We start from the raw sequence: 14,161 nt of genomic DNA on the forward strand, positions 1-14,161 counted from the left end.
ACTATTTGCCAAATCCTCTAACAAGGTGGCATCTAGATTGAAGTGTCTAAAGACCTCTAACAAGGCCACTCCTAATAGGGTGAACTAAATCCTTTAATAGGGTCACAACTAAAAGTGTGTTTTGTAACCTTTAATAGGGTTGGCTCTTAACAAGGCTCACTTCTGAAGAGTAAAAAATAGTAACTAGTTGTAATTGGTGGTTTTTCCCAAATTGGGTTTCCACGTTAAATCCTGGTGTCTCTTGTGTTCATGTTATTTTCTTTATGATTCTACAACTAAGTTAATTAAGGTTAATCACACTAAAAATCTTAAGACGCAATTATTTTAGTGTTTGCCAAGTGACGGTAATTCTTAGTGTTAACTGAGTGTTTATGTGTTAACCAATTTGCATCAGTAATTCAGTTTCAGCAGAGTTTGATTTTGAATTGTATTGACATCTTAAGGGATCTTGGATTTTTTTTTGAGGTAATTGATTCACCCCTCCCCTATTAGTTACTCCTCTTATATTTCCAACAACAGGTAAGTTAATTTGAATTTAATTTGTAAATTTAAATTTTATTTTGAATAAAAGTATTAAAATTAGACTCTTCTTTAAAATATTTTTTAATTTACATATCTAATGTATTGAAATATATAATTTATGTAGAGCCCTATAGTAGGTGCATCATCAGGTGATGTAGTAGGTGGTTCTAGAGCCACATGAGTTAGTTTGTATCTACACACACACACACACACACATGCATACATATATATATAGTTCTTGTTCACATTCCTCATACTCATTGATACATTTCTTGTTCACATTGATGATACTTGTTAGTATATCTCTAGCACAATACTTCTAGACATGTATTTATATATATTTTAGACACTGGTCTTCTATAGTTGATACATGTACATGTTTAGTGTGTATATAATTTTATATATATGTCTATTCAATTTGGTCTAATTTTTATTTTATGTTCAATATTTATGATTAAAATTTAATGTGATATATCTTTCTAGTTTATGATTAGACATGCTCTCTCTCTCTCTCTCTCTCTCTCTCTCTCTCTCTCTCTCTCTCTCTCTCTCTGTGTTTATTTTTTATGATTAGACACATGATTGGTTCAATTTATGTTATTTAATTTATAGGTTTACATGAGTACATGTGATTAATTTGAAACTTTAGGCGATTAAATATTAAATATAAGTTTAACGTGATTAATGATTTTAGACAATCAATTATTTCATTTCTAGATTATTTGAAATGTGTTCATTATAGTGCATAGTTAATAATTAGATATGTTTTTTTCAATTCTAGATTATTGACATTATAATTTTTATGACATTAGAGATACATGATATATACGTTTCTAATTTATGATTAGACATGATTGGTTCAATTTTTGTGATTCAACGTGTATAAGTCCTAAACATGAAATAACATATACATATAAGAGGAAACACAAAATAAACATAAACATATAATAGGAAAACATGAAATCAACATGTATAAATATATAAGTGCTAAACATGAAATGAACATACACATCTAAGAGAAAACATGAAATGAATGTGATAAATGTATATATAAGTCCTAAACCTAAAATAAATATACACATATAAGAGGGAGAAAAATAATGAACATGTAGACATTTATAATTCCTAAACATGAAATGAATAGACACACATAAGAGGAAATTTATAAATGAGCATGTGTACATGTATGTGTATAAGTCCTAAACAAGGCAGCATTGGTTTAATTTACATGATTCAACATGTTATAACTTACATGATTAGTGAAATTAGATACTTGCATGAAACCTAATATAAGACTCATTAGTACCTAATGAAGCCTATTTTCCCCTATTAAGAATCATTAGGATCCATTTGGTAATCCTTAACACACATATTGACCTAGTACACTCCCTAGGTCCTCTTAAGACAAACATGCATCCTAATTATGTAGAAGTGTACCAAAAAAGGTCCCTATGGGGAGAACCTAATATAAGATTCATTAATGCCTAATTAAACCTATTATACCCTATTACTATCCATTAGGACCCATTATGTAAGCGATAACACATAATGACCTAGTAGACTCCCTAGATCCCCTTAAGACAAACATGTATCCTAATTACCTAGAAGTGTACCAAAAGAGGTCCCTATGTGGTGAAACCTAATATATGACTTATTATTACCTAATAAAACCTATTATTCCCTATTAAGAATTATTAAGACCCATTTTGTAAGCCATAACACACATAATGACCTAGTAGACTTCCTAGGTCCCCTTAAGACAAACATGTATCCTAATTACCTAGAAGTGTATCAAAATGGGTCCCTATGTTGTAAAACCTAATATAAGACTCCTTATTACCTAATTAAGATTAATAAACCCTATTAAGAATCATTAGGACCCATAATGTAAGGGATAACACACATAATGATGTAGTAGACTCACTAGGTCCCTTTAAGTCAAACATGTATCCTAGTTACCTAGAAGTAGACCATAAGGGTTCCCTATGTTGTAAAACCTAATATAAGACTCCTTATTGCCTATAGAAACCTATTATGCCCTATTAAGAGCCATTAGGACCCATTTCGTAAGCCATAACTCACATAATGACCTAGTAGACTCCCTAGGTCCTGTTAAGACAAACATGTATCCTAATTGCCTAGAAGTGTACCATAAGGGGTCCCTATATGGAAAACATAATTCTCTACCCAAAGATCCTTGGAAAAACAAGGATAAAAAAAGACAAATGTATTTTTTTTAAAGATAAAGAATATAAACATGTAACAAAAACATAAAATGGATTACAACAAAAGACTTCACCAATAACCAACCAAAGATCCCCAAGCATTTCATCACTTACAACACATTCATTTAAAAACCAAAAGCATTATTCCTAAATTATTAAAGTATATAAGTTCATTCCAATTAACATTATGGAAAACCAAAGACCAAGTTCTTGAAAACACTCAATACTAGATATGTTCTAACATAGTAAGATGTGGGACACAAAAGGTATCTAACATTATAAGTTATATCTTCTCCAAGTGTAGGAAACCACTCACTATTTTCCAAAAGACCAAACAAGTTGTCAGTCTTGTACAAGTTAGGACTAGCTCCTTTATGAGCTTTCCTTGTGATTCATACAAGTGGTCTTCAAAGTTTTTAAGTGTCAACAAAGGTTCATATGATCATTTTCATCCCCATATGAGTGATTTCTTGCCTCATATGAGAATTTATAGTCTCATATGACCATAGGACAACAAAAAAACCCAAAGTCAAAACAAAAGAAAGAAATAAGAAAAACCTCTACACCAGAGAGTACTCGATCCATGTAAATCGAGGAATGAACACTTGAGAGCATAAAGAAATCTAACATACCTAATATACCAATTTACAAATCAGAAACAACATCTAACCATATAAAGAAAAATCCTCATAATATAACATGTACATATGAAACATCGTAAAGAGAGGAAAATGCAAGCATAAGATGCAACTGAACTAACAAAATTGTGCTCATTTCCTCCCTACCATAATGGCATCATGAGATCTCAAGGGTCCGAACCATACCCCAGAGCATGAAATCTCAACTTTCAAACAAGATCATTGGTGTTTTCTTATGAGATCTTTCTTACCAATAAGCCATCAATATCATCACATGAACAATTACATCTAACATTCTAATCAAACAATAGCATTGCTAATGCATAGAAATGGTAAGAAAAATCAACTAAGTAATAAGATAGAACATCACAATAAGGAATGAATCAAATATACATATTAAGCATCATCTAAAACATGAAATCAATGCATCTAAGATCAAACATAAAGCACTAGGAAATATACTTTGAATAGACTGAAGTACCCAATGAACATCCAACATTGGCCTCAAACAAGAAGTAGACTATCTTTGTACACCAGTCCCCAATAGTGGTATAGGTAACTACACCTCCTAACCACATGGTACCCATAGTCCTACACCCACCATGTTGATAGAGATATTAATCTGACCAAAATCACATATGATAATCATCCATGGCTAACACACATGCCAATCAAGTATGATACCGAAAACTATATGCTTATGAAGAAAATTTAGTACATCAGGTTGCTGGTGAGAATAACTATAAGATAACTATGTAGGGACTCTAGTGGAGTGTAAATTTCTTTGCGTCAAAAATCCCAAAAATTTTCTGTACGATAATATCAACTCCAATTAGGAGGCCATACACAATGCCCTTGGCATATCATTTAGACACGTACCCTCGACTTAACAATTTAGGCACACACCCTCAGCTTAATTTTTTAGGAATTATCTTATCTTATCATGAATTTTTATTTCCCATTAGTTAATTTTTGTTATCACTTGTTTAAAACCTCTCCACATTACCTTGTCTATAACGCCCTACTAAGGGATCCAAAAGAACTAACCTAAAGTTTAACTAAGTTTTCCAAACATTTCTTTTAAGATAAAATATAACAACAATTATAAAATAGTGGGAACAATAACATACATTCATCCATAAGCAACACATAAATAGATTACATTCCTTAAGAATCCCATGATGTTGAATCACATGTAAATTTAATTAATCCTAAATCCAATATATAACACATCCACATTAAAGATTAACTACAAATTAAAATCCATTTGAATAATATACAATTGTCCTGAATAACACTTGGTAATAATCAAAATGCACAATCATCCTCTGTACATGTCATAGGGTATGAAAGACTAAAAGAATATACATCATAAAATAGATTACACCATCTCTTTAAGATCCATGAAATAAAAATACAATATAATAAGTATAACCATCTATCATAGAACACAAAGATAGAATGAAAGAAAGTACAGAACAAGGAACTCTACCCATGGCATCAACTGACAGATCTCAATGGTAAAAGTAAATAACACTACCACCCGGCCTCATGGTAACCCAAAAAGGTCCACTCCCACCACAATAATGAGATAGTCTCAAGTCCCAAATAGTATAACAAACTCAAAAGTCAAATCCAACATCTAAGTCAAGGAAAACCTAAAAGCAATCTAACTCAAGGGTGCTAAGATAAATGATATCTAAACCCAAAGACTACAAACACAGGTAGGGAATCTATAATGCTAGTGGAAAAGTATCATTGCACGAGCCAACTCTAAGGTTACCCAGCTAGTCTTTTAATCCTCTAACCCCCTAGTGACTCTATGCAACACTAGTATCCTTTCATATAAACAAGGCATACTAACAATGCATGGTCACAATCAAACACCCTCTCTACTCCCATCCTAGTCTATACTAGCACTCAAGGAATGGATGAGGAAAGACAAAGACTCTTATTACTTCATTTTACTCTCATTCAATGAAGTGTTATCACTTACTAGAATAACCTAAAATGGGTTACCTGTCAGCCTATTTAGGGCCTCGATCTCCATTGCAAGTCACTTCCCAACATAACATATAGATAACCTACCCTAAACTCAGTAAAGCAAAAGGATCTCAAAAGACCACATACCATACACCAATTCTTAAACAAGCAACTGAGAAGTACTAAAATCACTTGTCAAAGTATAAACATCACTAATATGATCATCCTAACAGGACTGATCCAAGAAAGTATACATAAACCAAATCATATCATCATATGTAATCATCAAAAAAATAACTCTCAACCTTTGGTAGACATACTAAACTGGTCAACACTCTAAATCAACCCCAAACCCAAAACATAAGAAAACATACAATTAACAATGTAGTTTCATAGTTTTGTTTGATTTTGAAAACACCCTATTTGAGTTTATAGTAAGGTTTAAGTTTTCATTTTGTTTCCAATTTTTAGTTTGCTAAAGTTATAATTTTAGAATTTACTTTCACATGCAATATCAAAATCCATTAATTAAATATTATTAGTTTTTAATCAATAGTCATTAGATTACTAAAAGATAATAATCACTAATTTATTAGTAAAATAACATAAATTAAATTATTAATAAAGTAATTATTGATCTAATAATAAAATAATAACTATTAAAAGAAAATAATAATAATATTGTTAAACATTTATAAAATTTAACTCTAACCTTTAATAATTTAAAAATTTATTAAAATTAAAATTTAATACAAATATTATTAAATTATGTTAATTTTTAAAAAGTAAATTTTAAAAAAAAACTAAACTAAACTTACCATTTAACATTTTAAAGCCCGTAGGCTAGGTCGCTGCAATGGTAGCTCTATTGTCACGACAACAAAGTACTGCATATGTGTTAAAGATTTGATTGAAAAGATCATTATTGAAGAAGAGAGATTATTGATAAAGAATTTTTTCAATCATTGTTTTGTCATTGATGTCAAACCCATTATTTGCTAGAATGACAATTGTTTATAAGATCCAAGTATTATCACTTAGTTGATTGATGAACAAGATTTAATCAATAAGATGTAACAAAAGCACCTAAGGAAAAAGTTGAGTTATGGTACAAGGATTAGTTAAGACAATGGTAAAATGATGTGTTGATAATACACTTGAAATACAGAGGTTGGCTGCACTTAGAAACTCTAGAAGAATAAGTTGTAACAAAGCTATTTACAAAGCATGATTAAATTAATTAGTAGGTGCTGAGCAAGTTAGTTCATGCCGAGTAGATTATCAGTAAGTGCCAAGAAAATGCAAAATATAGTGTGTGCTGAGTGAAACAAAAGGTGCTAAGCTAGACAAAATGTAATAGGTGTCGAGCATTAGTAAAACTTAGTTGATGCTAAGTGAATCCACAGTAGGTGTTGAGTAACATAGTATGTATCGAGCATCTGAAAGTCAATAGTGTCAAGCTACTACATTATTTGAAAAGTCAAAGATTCACCAGATCTGAGCTAACAAGTTTGTTACCTTGAATTTTGTGAACTAGATAAAATATTAAAATGATGAGCTGGTGGCACAAAATTCTAGGTAAACCATTTTTATGCAAATACAGGTGGATTCCACAAGATGTTTCTACAAGAAACAAGATATGGGGAAGATATATTGTATCTTATCTAATCTATTTGAACCCTAAATAAGAGTGGGAAGATTAGAGTGGAAAAGGTACTCCAAACTTCTATTTAAGGAGTTATAGGTCAAGAAGCAAAAGGGGATTTTGGAGAGATGTGTGGTGTCAAGGAGAAGGCATCGTGAGGGAAGAACAAAGCACAAAGACTCTGCTTCGATAGGTGACCATAGTAGTGATTGCATTGGCACAATGAGTGCAAAGAGTCAAGGAGACAAAGCTTGAAAGGAGGACAAGTTGTCAAAGCTACACAAACTAAAAGTTAGGAAAATTTGTGAACTGAATTGAGATCTAAAATCTTCAAGTTATGTTGTGAGTTATATCAGATCAAAAGCCCTCATTATTACTCTCTAGCAATTGTATCAGTTAGGAAAAAATCCTACGGAATTAGGTTGGTTTAGCAACCATTTTGTAAATCCTTTAATAGGGTGGCATTCCAAGTGAATGTTCTAAAGTCCTTTAACTAGGCCCACTACTAATAGGGTAGTTGAAATCCATTAACTGGGTCACATTAAACAGTGTGTTTTGTAGCCTTTAATAGGGTAGGCCTTTCATAGGGCATCACTTCAGAAGAGTGAGAAAGGATTAGCATGTTACTGGTGGTTTTTTCCAAATTGGATTTTCATGTAAATCACTGTGTTATGTGTTGATTTTTCATGTCTTATTCTTGCATGTTGATTTATCTGTAACTTGCTAAGAAGAATGTTTAACTTGGATGCATGGTTGGTTTAAATGGGCTCACTATACTTAGTGAAAAAAATTTATTAGGACATTTGGACCTTGAATAACTGATTCACCCCCCTCCCAATTATTCTAAAGCATTTCTAACAATTGGTATCAGAGCCATCTATTGATTTGGTTTAAAGGTACTAAAAGCAGAAAGATCAAGATGTCTAAGAGAGAATTTCCCAAGCTCAACAGAGATAACTTCGCTACATGGAAAAGTTTAATGAAGTTGCACCTTGGATCAATAGATGATCATGCAAAACATCAATCAAAGTGGAACATATTGATCCAACAGGTGTCCCTACTACAGAAGATATGAAGAAAAAGAAGGAGCACAATCAAGCAATGCTGGAGATTGTCTTTGCTCTCAGCTATGTTGAATTTGATGACATCAAGGGATGTATCTTTGCATTCAAGGTGTGGAAAGCCTTGTTAGATATCTATGGAGGAGATTAGAATGTTCAATGAGCAAAAAGATAAATCGTCAGAGGAAAGTTTGATGACATGAGAATGGAAGAAGGTTAGAACATTTTTCAATACGTCTCTAGAATAAAGGAAGTAGTAAGTGCAATAAGAAGTGTGACTGATCATTTAGATGATGAAACTATTATTAGCAAAGTCTTAAGAACCTTGCACCCCATCTATGCTATTAGAGTATCAGCCATCCAAGAATTGAGATGCATACCAAGAAACAAACTAACTCTTAAAGGTATAGTGGGAAGACTTACTGCATTTGAGTTATCCAATTTTGATAACTACAGACCTGAGAATATTGAATCTTCTTTCAAAGACAAGTTGTTGTTGAAAGACACTGAAGAGGTGAAACCAAAGAAGAAGAAAAGAAAGATAAAATATACATCTAGTGACAGCAGTATAGATGAAGAAGATGTGGAACAATTGGAAGCACTACTAGCTAGAAGATTTCATAGAGGAAAAGGTAAATTCAAAGGTAAGTTGCCTATCATTTATTTTAATTGCAATGAAGTAGGACATATTGCTGCAAGGTGTACAAAGAAAAATAAATATAGAGAAGGAAACAATCACAAGAATAGAAGAGAATATGATAACATAGATTACAAAGAAAAGGCAAAAAGTGCTACATTGTTAAAGAAGATAATTCTAATGAAAATGATGATGAGGTAGTCTATGTAGCTATGAAGGATGAATCAGATGAAGATGAGGCAACAACACCGGTAACCTTTGTAAACAAGAATGATAGGTGGATCATAAATAGTGGATGCTCACATCACATGACAAAAGACAAAAGTAAGTTTGTTACCTTAACTCAGTATGATGGAAATAGTGTTAGATTTGGAAATGATGCTTCATGTCTAATCAAAGGAAAAGGTTCCATTAAGCTTACAGAGAAAATTTCACATGATAATGCATATTATGTTGAAGGATTGAACTACAATTTGTTGAGTGTGTCATAGTTAGGCAATGTAGGATGCAAAGTAGAATTTGGAAACAAAACTACCAAAATCTATGACACTAATGGAAATCTGATAGGAAAAGGAGACCAAACTAGGAGTAATCTATTTTACCTAGATATGTAGGATGTTGCATGTCTTATTGTAAGAGTTCACGATGTGTGGATGTGGCACAAGAGATTATGTCATGTCAACTTTGATAATCTGATTAGCATCAGCAAAATGAAGAAAGTCAGAGGTTTTCCTAAACTAAAAAAGCCTGACAATACAATGTGCAAATAGTGTCAGCTAGGAAAGATGACCAAGTCAAGTTTCAAAAGCAAAACCTATACTTCCAAATAAGTACTAGAGTTAGTCCACACTGATTTATGTGGCCCAATAGAAGTGAAAAGCTACAAAGGAGATAGATATGTAATGATGTTTATTGATGATTACTCTAGGATGATGACTTTCATGTTCTTAAAGAAAAAATTTGATGCATTTCAAATGTTTAAGTGGTATTTGGTTAGGGTTGAGAAAGAAACAAGAAAGAGTCTGAAGTGCCTAAGATCAAAGAGAGGAGGAGAGTTTACATCAAAATAATTTGAGACATTTTGCAATGATATAGGAATTAAGAAACAAACATCAACACCTAGAACTCCACCATAGAATAGAATTGTAGAGAGGAGGAATAGATCAGTGATGGAATATGCCAAAACATTAATGATAGAGAAGAATGTTTCTCCAAAGTATTGAAGAGAAGTTGTAAGTACTATTGTCTACACCTTAAATCAAGTATAAATGAAGAAAGTTACAAATGCAACACCTTTTGAATTATGGTATGGTCACTCACCCAATGTAAAACATTTCAAAGTGTTTGGCTGTAAGTGCTATATTCTTAAAGAATCTAGAAATGGCAAGTTTGATGCAAAGAGTTATGAAGGTATATTCCTTGGATACTCCACTAGAAGTAAAGCATATAAGTGTTTAAATACTAACACTAAAAAAGTTGTGGAGAGTACAAATGTAAAATTTGATGAGCATAGAAAAGTTCAAGTTGATGGATCCATCAAGAAACTAGAAGATTATACTTCTATGAAGGAATGCCTACTGAAGAAGAAGTTACCAATCAAGTTGAGAATTAACAAGAAGTTTCATTATCTACAGAGTCACAATTAGTGAATGTTGAGTTACATTCAAAAGCCGAGTTGCAGAATGAAGAAAATACACATTTTGATTCTGAAACTAGTATACATGAAAAAGATGTTGAATTACCTAAAAGTGATGTGCATAGTGACTCTAAAGCTTAAAGACTAGACATGGAAATAAGGAAAGAAGCAAGGCTATCCAAGTATGTGAGAAGACGTCACCCTAATGAGCAAATCATTGGTGATAAGGAAGCCAGACCAATGAAAAGGAACAAAATAAGAAATGAATCGTGTCTACTAAGCAAGATTGAACCCAAAATAGTGAAAGATGCACTATAAGATGATAATTGGTATAAAGCAATAGAAGAGGAGATTGAGCAGATAGAGAAGAACAAACTTGGACCTTAGTTCCAAGACCAACTAATAAGAATATGATTGGTACCAAGTGGGTATTTAGGAAGAAGCTAGATGAGAATGGTGAGATCACAAGAAATAAGGCTAGACTAGTCTATAAAGGTTATACTTAAGAAGAAAGACTAGACTATGGGAAAACATTTTCTCATATTGCAAGGATCGAAGGAGTAAGAACTCTACTTGCATATGTTTCTTACAAAGGTTTTAACGTTTACCAAATGGATGTAAAACCTACTTTTCCAAATGGTATACTGGAGGAGAAAGTCTATATAGAACAACCAGATGGATTTTTTGATGACATCAACAAAGATATGGTTTGCAAACTACATAAAGCACTCGATGGTTTGAAACAAGTTCCTAGAGCTTGGTATGAGAGACTTCAAAAATATCTTGCGAAGATAGGATTTGAGAGAACAGATGACAACAACAACCTATATATCAAAACAAAAAAAGGTAAAGACATTCAAATATCTGAAATCTTTGTTGATGATATAATATTTGGAGGAAATGATGCACTATGTAAAGATTTTGCTAATTAGATGAAACATGAGTTTGAGATGTCAATGTTTGGGGAAATCAAATTCTTTGTTGGATTGCAAGTACATCAACTAAAACATCGTATATTTGTGACTCAATCAAAATATATCAAGGAGATACTCAAAACATTTGGTTTAGAGGATTCAAAACCAGTCAGTACAACAATGGTAATAGGACATAAGTTATCCAAGAATGATGAATCAGCTAAAGTAAATCAAATAATGTACATATTAATAATTGAAAAGTTACAGTATGTTGTACATAGTAGACCAAACATTGAATTATCTATTGGAATAGTGGCAATATTTTTTGCAAATCCAAGAGAAAATCATCTTATGGCAGTAAAAAGAATAATGAGGTATCTAAAAGGAATAGATGACTTTGGCTTATACTACAAGAGGACTAAAAAGTTTGAGTTGAATGCCTACACTGACGCAGATTGGGGAGGCAATATAGATGACAAAAAAAGTACCAGTGGAGGAGCACTCTTCTTAGGTAAAAGATTGGTCACTTGGACTAGCAAAAAGCAAAGTTGTACCTCACAGTCCATAGCTAAAGCCAAATATGTTGCTGCTCCCATCAACAGCATCAATATTGTATGGATTAAGCACTTTTTGAAAGGTATGAAGGAAGAGACAACTAAAACTATGATACTCTATTGTGATAACACAAGTGTCATCAACATATCAAAGAATCTTGTGATGCATGCCAAAACAAAGCACATTGCAATTAAGTATCACTATGTAAGAGAACTAGTGGAAGACAAACAAGTGAAGATGGAATATGTCAACTCAAAGGAAAAAATTGCTGACATCTTCACAAAACCATTACCTAAAGATGCATTTGAGTATCTTAGAGGTAAGTTAGGGGTAGTACCCCTATCCAAGGCTGTTTAAGTAACAACAAGATTGTCCTGCATCAAATGAGTTGATTCCTGAAATAATATAAATTGATGCAGAGGATACTTAATTTAGATTTTATCTAAAGTAATTAAGATACTAAAATTCCAAATCAATCACAAGCAAGGTGACAGAGGGAGAAATTGGAGTTTCCACAAAATACTATACTTGCATGATAAGATGTTGAACTAATATGTCTTTGGCATTGTTGTCAAAGAGGGAGAAATAGCATAAATTGATCAAATGTGTAAAGGAGGAAATAGAAACTAAGAGAATGAAAACAACACAAATAGAAATCAATTAGGATGAAAAGATCAGAGAGGGAGTAGAACAAAAAGAGAAGACAATGTATCAGTAAAAGAGATATCCCTAATACTTTGAAAGAGGGAGTCTTATGGAATTTAGAGGGAGAAATTTAAAGTTAGTTATAGAATTCAGAGGGAGTCATAAGAAATTCAAAGTTACTAATAGAATGAATAATTTTGGATACAAAGTTTTCTCTTTGGCATTGATTTACTATTTTAACCTAGTTAGCATTTTGATAACCTGGTTGATCAATTTGGCCTGCCATCAATACCAAAGAGGGAGATTGTTAAAGATTTGATTAAAAAGATCATTATTGAAGAAGGGAGATTGTTGATAAAGAATGTTTTCAATCATTGTTTTGTCACTGATGTCAAACCTACTATTTGTTGGAATGACAATTGATTATAAGATCCAAGTACTATCACTTAGTTGATTGATGAAGAGGATTTAATCAATAAGATATAACAAAAGAACCTAAGGGAAAGGTTGAGTTATGGTACAAGGATCAGTTAAGAAAATGGTAAAATCATGTATTGATAATACACTTGAAGATACATAGGTTGGCTACAGTTAGAAACTCTAGAAGAATATGTTGTAACAAAGTTGTTTGCAAAAGCTTGACTAAATTTATTGGTAGGTGCCGAGCAAGTTAGTTCATGTCAAGCAGATTATCAATAAGTGCTGAGAAAATAAAAAATCTACTGTGTGCCGAGTGAAACAGAAGGTGTCGAGCAAGTTTAGGTGCTAAGCTAGACAAAATGTAATAGGTGGCAAGCATTAGTAAAACTTAATTGATGTCGAGTGAATCCATAGTAGGTGTTGAGTAACACAGTATGTGTTGAGCATTAGAAAGACAATAGTGTCGATTTGCTGCATTATTTGAAAAGTCAAAGATTTTCCAAATCTAAGCTAACAAGTTTGTTACCTTGAATTTTGTGAACCAGATGGAAGATAAGAATGATGAGCTAGTGGCACAAAATTCTAGGTAAACCATTTTTAGGCGAATATAGGTGGATTCCACCAGATGTTTCTAGAAGAAACAAGATAAGGGGAAGATACATTGTATCTTATCTAATCCATTCAAACCCTAAATAAGAGTGGGAAAATTAGAGAGAGAAAGGTACTCCAAACTTCTATTTAAGGAGTTAGAGGTCAAGAAGAAAAAGGGGATTTTGGAGAGAATGAGTGGTGTCAAGGAGAAGGCATCAAGAGGGAATAACAAGCACAGAGACTCTGCTTTAATAGGTGATCATAGTAGTGATTGCATTGGCCCAACGAGCATGAAGACTCAAGGAGACAAAGCTTGAAAGGAGGACAAGCCATCAAAGTTGTAGAGACTAAAAGCCAAGAAAATTTGTGAATTGAATTGACATCTAAAATCTACAAGTTATGTTGTGAATTATATCAGATCAAAAGCCCTCATTGTTACTCTCTAGCAATTGTATCAGTTAGGGAAAAAACCTATGGACTTAGGTTGGTTTAATAGCCATTTTGTAAATCCTTTAACAGGGTGACATTCCAAGTAAATGTTCTAAAGTCCTTTAACCATGCCCACTTCTAACAGGGTGATTGAAATTCCTTAACTAGGTCACATTCAACACTATATTTTGTAGCCTTTAATAGGGCAGGCCTTTCACAGGGCATCACTTCATAAGAGTGAGAAAGGAGTAGCATGTTAC

Source organism: Cupressus sempervirens, chromosome 4 (genome assembly GCF_028749045.1).
Source record: "Cupressus sempervirens isolate cs-2001-9-10 chromosome 4, ASM2874904v1, whole genome shotgun sequence".
Taxonomy (NCBI): domain Eukaryota; kingdom Viridiplantae; phylum Streptophyta; class Pinopsida; order Cupressales; family Cupressaceae; genus Cupressus; species Cupressus sempervirens.